Here is a 7,064-nt window from a genome sequence, read left to right as displayed (position 1 = left end):
CTGCTTAGACACTGACTTTGGACAGGGTCTAGTAGCTGTGTTATTGAGACCGGCTTTTCGCTCCATGTCCCAGATAAAAAATTGAAAACATAGACGTTTAAACTTCAACTGTAATGCGAAATTAGAGCGCAGTTCGGGAGGAATTTCGGCGTCAATTTTCGCGTAAATTTTTGTGCTAAATTTAGTGGGGAAATTGAGTTTGTGTATAGATCACGTAACATAAAATCATGACATCGTTTTCTCTGCTAAATTTAGCGTGAAAACTGAATTGGTGGCAGGGTCACGTGACGTCAATTTTCCCACTAAATCTAGAAGGGAAACTAAATTTGCGTAAAGGTCACGTGGCACGGTCATGTGACGTCATTTTTACCGCTAAATTTACCAAGGAACCTAAACTGGTGAAGCCATGGGAAGTCAATTTTATCGCTAACTCTAGCGGGGAAATTGAATTCGTTTATAGGTAACGGGGCACGAAGTCATATGACGTGATTTTCTCTCTAAATTTACCAAGGAACCTAATTTAGTGTTGAGACCACGTGACGGGTAGATTTTACCGCTAAATCAGCGGGGGGGGGGGGGAGGGGGGGGACTAGATTTGTGTGTAGGTGACGTAACACGAAGTCATGTGATGTTATTTTTCCCACTAAATTTAGCCAGAAACTGAATTGGTGGCGAGGTAAGGTGACGTCAATGTTCCCACTAAATCTTACGGGGAAACCGAATTTGTGTTTAGATTTTCACCCTCCGTTGCATGGGCGCTGCCATCTTGGAATCACGTAACGCGGCCGCCATAAGGTGGCTTTAACTCGTCGCTTCCTCTCCCCTCCGCGCCTTGGCGACGGCGTTGTATTCGTGTTTTTTTGTCGCGTTTTTGCGATTTTTCGCCTTACTTTGTGAGGTGCATGGTACTTATTTTTACTGCCTAACTGCATGCCATTATTGATTTTGGCACAATAAGAAGCGCAAGGTACATTTGTGATAACGCAGTTATGATCTTAAAGAAGGCAAATTCAACGGAAGCAGTCACTGTGTTCTTTTAAAGCATCGTGCTCTGCCATCATAACGAATCCAAAACAGCTGTGTCATTATATGGAAGAATAATTTTCGCGGTATAAACTTTCTTTTGATATCTGTTTATTTATGAATTTAGGGAACTATATATATTGTGATCGGTCTAATGTCTGCAGTCATTCAATTTTCCTAAGATGTCCAATTAAATTAAGTCATTTAGACATAAACGGTGGCCCACCGGGTGAAAAACGTGTCAAAGGCATCTTGTGAGCGCCTGACAAAAGCGCCTGAGGCACGCAATATGTGACGCCGAAAAAATGCCGTCTGGGTGGAAATCACTCGAGTGAAGCGTTGTCGATGTCCCGGATTCACTTTCGAAACCGCTCAAAGTAAAAAGCGTATCTGTTCAAACAAATAAATATCTGTCTACCAAAATCCATGAAGCGGTGCCTGGCATTTGACTTGAGCAAGCCAAGCTGCTTGCTAGAGGTCAAATTGCTTGCGCCTTTAATTTTATTTCGCAAATTATACAGAAGACAAACGTCAGACTACAAATGACGGGTTTTTCCCTTATCTCGTATTCTCAAGACGTTGTAAGGAAATGTCCGTAGAAAAATAGTTTCCTAAGACCAACCTTGTGATATGCTGCTAATGAATACTTTAGCGGTGCGCTGATAGCTAAAAAAAAAAATTGCTACTCGACCTAGGGTGAACCGTCGAAACATCTGTCGAGTACTTAATTTCTTTAAAGAAACCGATGGAGACATTATCGCTTCCTTTTTGCATTCCATGAGGTTGTGCCTGGCACCACTTCATAGAATGCTGATGAACAGATGAGCTTGCGAGTTCATCGGTTCTATGCGATCCAGCACATTGTTAGTCAAGTCGTCGACCTGGTTTTTCACTGTGCCTCCATGCATTAGCCTTTTCATTCGTTTATTTTTATGTAAACAAGTTTTAGCGAGTACCTCCTGTACGGCAGATCACATCCGTAATCCTCCCCCGGCATTATTTCAGTCGTTTCGCCACCGAACCTGACCGAACAAAGAACATGATCAGATGAAGGTGTTTGGAATACGTCCACAATTTAGGCTCGTAATTACGTCACACTTTTCAAGCTGTCCCATTACCACTGCATCGTTTCTTCTTTCACCAGATGGGATATATTTATATCGCATAACTAAGCGAAAACGACATAACGCATCAACACAGCCGCGAGCCCGTCGAGACCGAAACCAACCAGAGGCCACCTTACGGTGCTAGAGTTCCTCGATATGCTCCCCCGAAGGGGGGCAGAGTTGCGCATTTGCCTTCCCCGCGCCGCCACGCCGCTATTCGCCAAGATCGATCACGTGAGGAGAAAAGCATCCAGCGCCGTGCAAGAAAGCCACCTTTACGGTCGCTCCGCCGACGTTGCACGCGCCCCGGCGTATGTTCCGCTGTTTTCGCCTCCTTCTCTTTCTACTACCACTACTAAGCGTTGTGAATGAAGATGGGGAGAGGGGGAGAGGAGAGGGCTAATAGTGAATGCGCAGCGGGCGCGTTGGTCACTGCCTCTCAGGGGGAAGGGGTGTGGTGAGAAAAGTTGGGGGTAAAGGGGGGAGATAGGAATAGTTTTATAGAAGGGGAGGGGGTGGGCCATGTCGGAAAAAGCGCAAGGGGGATTAATTTAGTTGTATCGAATACCGGATGGCCGGGGTTTCCATGCGCGGCGGCGCAGCTATTCGCCAAATTTAGTCACGTGATGAGCAAAGCATCCAGCGCGTGCAGGAAAGCCGACGCTACGGCCCCCCGCCAAGGCTGAATGCGCAACTCTGCTACCGTAGGTATAGCAATATATAGGAACTCCACATGGGGGGGGGGGGGGGGGGGGGGGGGGCATATCGCCTCAAACGCTCAGTCATCGCGCCCACACGCCTGGCAGAAAGCCGCCGCCACGTGCCGACAGGATAACGTACCGAGCCGCCGCACAAAAAAACAACGCAGCATCAAATCGCGTGCATCACTAGACCGCCTGTTAAGGTTTACGGAGCTTGGCGGCGACAGTCTGCGCGGCTCATTACAAAAATGTTAGCCCACCTGGTCCACCCGTACACGCCGCTTCACGGCGGCCGAATTCGTTAAAAGGAGGCTCATCACCCTTTTCTCTAAACCGAGACTTTCTTTGAAGCGATTCGATAAACTGGGGTCGGTAAAACGGCGTTCGTTAAACCCGGCGCGCGCACGCCGGTGGGAAAGACCTGGTAAATTCTACGAGACTCCCGATCGGAGGCATTCAGTTTAGAGAATCTCGTTTTAGCGAACACCGTTTTACCGACCCCAGTTTATCGAATCCCGACGAGTATGAGGCCGGCCACCATCTGACGGCGAAAACGACAGCGAAGACGGGGCGAGCTCTCTGCAGCCAGTCGCAGCCACCAGACGGCGATCGTGGGACACGGAAAATTGACGTCTTGGAGCATTGCGGAGGCTAGGCGGCAGGGTGCTGAAGACACGTCTTCTGCTCGTTCGTCGTCATCTGCCGAAGAAGTGTTTTTTCAAGACATTGCATAAACGGTGAAAATTGTTGTTGAGAACATGTGAAAATATTTACGAAAGCGCAGCACCGCAGGAAAAAGACACAACTCGTCGAACGCAAGTCCTTCCTTGGCCTGCCGAAGCGCCGCGTCTCTGTACCTTGGCACGCTTGGATACTGATCAAGGATAAATACCGTGGCAAAGTTTTGAAGGTGTGTCGCGCGTAGATGCCTTCTGGATCGCCCAGAAGTTGCTATCAATAAAGGGGGGGGGGGGGAAATCAGTGGTTGCTATGATGCACGATTAACCGGCTATGTTCCCAATCTACTCGAAGGGATCACGTAACAGCACAAATAGAGTAACGCTGTGGAGGAATTAGTAGGTCTTCGAACGCAAACTATATGAAGCAACGAGGTCAATCTTTTCTTTAAACGAGGCCGACATGGTCGTGTGCAATCTGTCTTCATTCCTGTTTTTCCCTACCCCTCTTCCGTCGCCACTGGATCAAGCTCGTTCCTAGACCGCGAGTGCCGCAATTATTACAAATACAGACGCAAGAGTGAAGTAAAAAGCTCCTCCAGAAGTACATACTTCTACACGCACGTTGCACTCGCGAAAAAGAATTCCACACGGCGTCAGTTCATGATCGTCATCCAAGCGTCTTAAAAATTTGAATCTACAACAAAGGCGAGCTCGATATCCCCGTCTTGCCTGCACGTAACAAATGTAAGTGCATACACTAGGTAACACTGAGAAACTTGGCATGTTTTTTGTGCCTTCATATTGTGCCAGCGCGTTTTTGTGTGATTGCAGTCTCGCTTTGGGCATCTGGCGCCTGCCCTGTTTTTGACCGGGGTTCGTGAGTTCCTTGTTCAGATTTTCTGTTTGGTTCGTATATAACGAGGTTCGTATACAACTACTGAACGATCGGAAAGTTAAATAGAAAGTTGTCAATGCAAATAGTTTCTTGACCGGTGCGAACGAACAAAGGTGCGAACAATCAACTGCAAGTTTCATGACACGACATTCAGGTCCTTAGTCTATAAAAAAAAAAAAACACGTGGAATAAATCCTAAAAACTAACGGTGCTGCATTCTGTAATGTAGGGCACAACCAAGGAAACGTTATGTGCGGTCTGATAGCTGATGTACTTTGGGAAGTTTTGTTTTGCATTCTGCGTAACTCTAAAGGCCATAAAAACTGCGACGCCGCCTGCAAGCAAGATATTTGTTATATTTAATTTGTTATATTTAACTTTAATATTATAAACCGCCAAAACAACCACCCCCAAATATGATAAAAACTTACACTCGTGCAAGTGACACTGATCCTCAGCGGCGTTAAAACTAGAGTGAAGTCAAAGTTCGCCGTTTTTTTCGATCGACAGCTGCATAGGAACAGCCTTTACTACCCTTTATTCAAATATAAAACCGCATTTTTGTTTATCTCGGCGTAAATTTAGTAATTTAGGCGCTCACCAATGTCGCCCGCTGCACCTAGCACTTGGGTGACAAGCGCTCGGCGCACGCGCTCATGAGAGCCGGTGAGACGGCACGGAGGCATGCGGCAGACATGATAGTCAAGTGATGTCATTAAGAGTACAAAACCCTGGTTCCGTCTTATCACAGGAGCCGCCATCCTACAATTTGACAATGTTTTCTCGCAACTTTTAGCTCCACACATCGCCGACATCGTCTGGAATTTAGACGATGTCGGCGATCAATTTACCAGCCCCTCCATCAACCATGGTTGGTTCATGTGCTAAAGATTGCTCGTCAACCGCGCTGCAGCTCGGTTGATTAGCAATCTTATATGCTTCGTTTCACCGAATTTAAAGCGCAGCCGCTGCTGCGAGCCAATGGGACCTACCAGCGTCACAGCGCGACATCGTGGCATTCGCTCATCTTCCTGCGTGAGGTCTTTCATCGACGAAACGAATCAAGTGCAGCGACTGTCTCGTGACTTGCGCTTTTAGTGTATGTGTTTGTGGTTGTACGTGTTCGAGCCTTCGTCTGTACTCTGACCTGAATTAAAGGAATCTATACACTGAAAAGAGACGCTTCGAAATAAATGTGTACCATTTTTCTTTCCTCTATACATCTCTAAATATTAAAGTCAGCCAATAATATTTCTTGGCTCGTTTATCTCGGCGCAGGTGTGGCGCAATTCTTAGCACAAATGGCAATTCGGCGCAAGCTGTAGCAGACTTTCGTTTATGCCGCAATTTCGCGCAAATGGCGCAGCACTTCCATTACTGCAACATCTGCACTGATTAATGGAGAAGTTAGTGAATGAAGAAGGGAGAAAAAAGGTGCACCTGTGCACAATGACAAGAATGCGATTCAAAGCGGAAGGGAGACTAGTGACAAAATCACAGAATCCCAAAACTTTTGTATTATATCCCCATTTTCAAAACCCTTGACTGAAAGTGTTAAAGAAACAAACCCTTTCTTATTAATTTCTCAGGCGTTTAACCTCGAGTATCGTTAACGCGTGAGCGCCTCCGGTAAAGCATCTGACACCTGCATCGCTTCACTCATTGTTTGAATTTCTAGGTCACAGTGTTCAACATATCCCTTGCCTGACGCATGCGTTGCCGAGGTTACACTGATGGAAAAAGACAAGGAGTCGGTAAAATAGACCACCAAAACAGCCGAGCAGAGTCAAACACCTTGAAGGAGACCTGGTATGGGCACACGCGTAAAATCAAATTATTCATCAGCCTATGGTTGTGATCTTTCCGATTTGAACCGTTACCACACACGCGTAACAATTGTTCGAAATTGGAAAGCATCAAACTAACTCAGAATCACAATGGGGAGAATGGTGCGCCCGAGTACAAAACAAAACCTCAAGAGATCGAATTGGGCAAGGTGTGGCCTTTGGGACGGGGGAAATGCCAGCCAAGAAAACGAGAGGACAAAACGCAGGAGGCATACCACACTGGCGAGTCGGTTCGCATGAAATTGAGAACATGGAAAGAAGCATCCCAATATTAGCACAAAAATAGGGAATAGGCTCTTCGGAAATCCAAAATACGGCTTCGTGAAAAGCATATTTGCGATTCAAATCTCCACGCGAAATTGTTTTTTCTTCTTTTTTTATTTGAAGTTTCTACTTTCGTGCAGTTTTGAGTGTTTTTGGCACGTTTGTTCTTAAAAGAAGTGTAGAACCCAAAAAAGAAGGTTTTGTGTTTCGATCAACACTCGACATGCTTCAGTAGGGATTGCTTTTGAACGAAACGTGCGATCGTTTACCCATTACGGGTTTACGTCGTATTCTACAATTATTCTCCTTTGTCGCGTGAATAGCTCACACATTAAAGCAGCGCCTTTTCTCGTACTCACTTTATAAGGAATATGCAATGGGGCTCCGCAAAAAGATCAGAAAAAAAAAAAAAAAAAAAGATAGGTACCACATGGTATACGGCAGAGGAGCATGAACTGTGTTCACCCCCGATCTCCATCGGCCTGCAATATCTGCGCCTTCGATGTGTAGATTTCAATCAACTGTCACTGTACCGGGCCGATGGTGCG

The sequence above is a fragment of the Ixodes scapularis genome, unplaced genomic scaffold (assembly GCF_016920785.2).
Source record: "Ixodes scapularis isolate PalLabHiFi unplaced genomic scaffold, ASM1692078v2 PGA_scaffold3__209_contigs__length_174095766, whole genome shotgun sequence".
NCBI lineage: Eukaryota > Metazoa > Arthropoda > Arachnida > Ixodida > Ixodidae > Ixodes > Ixodes scapularis.
Note: the sequence above shows the minus strand (reverse complement) of the source record.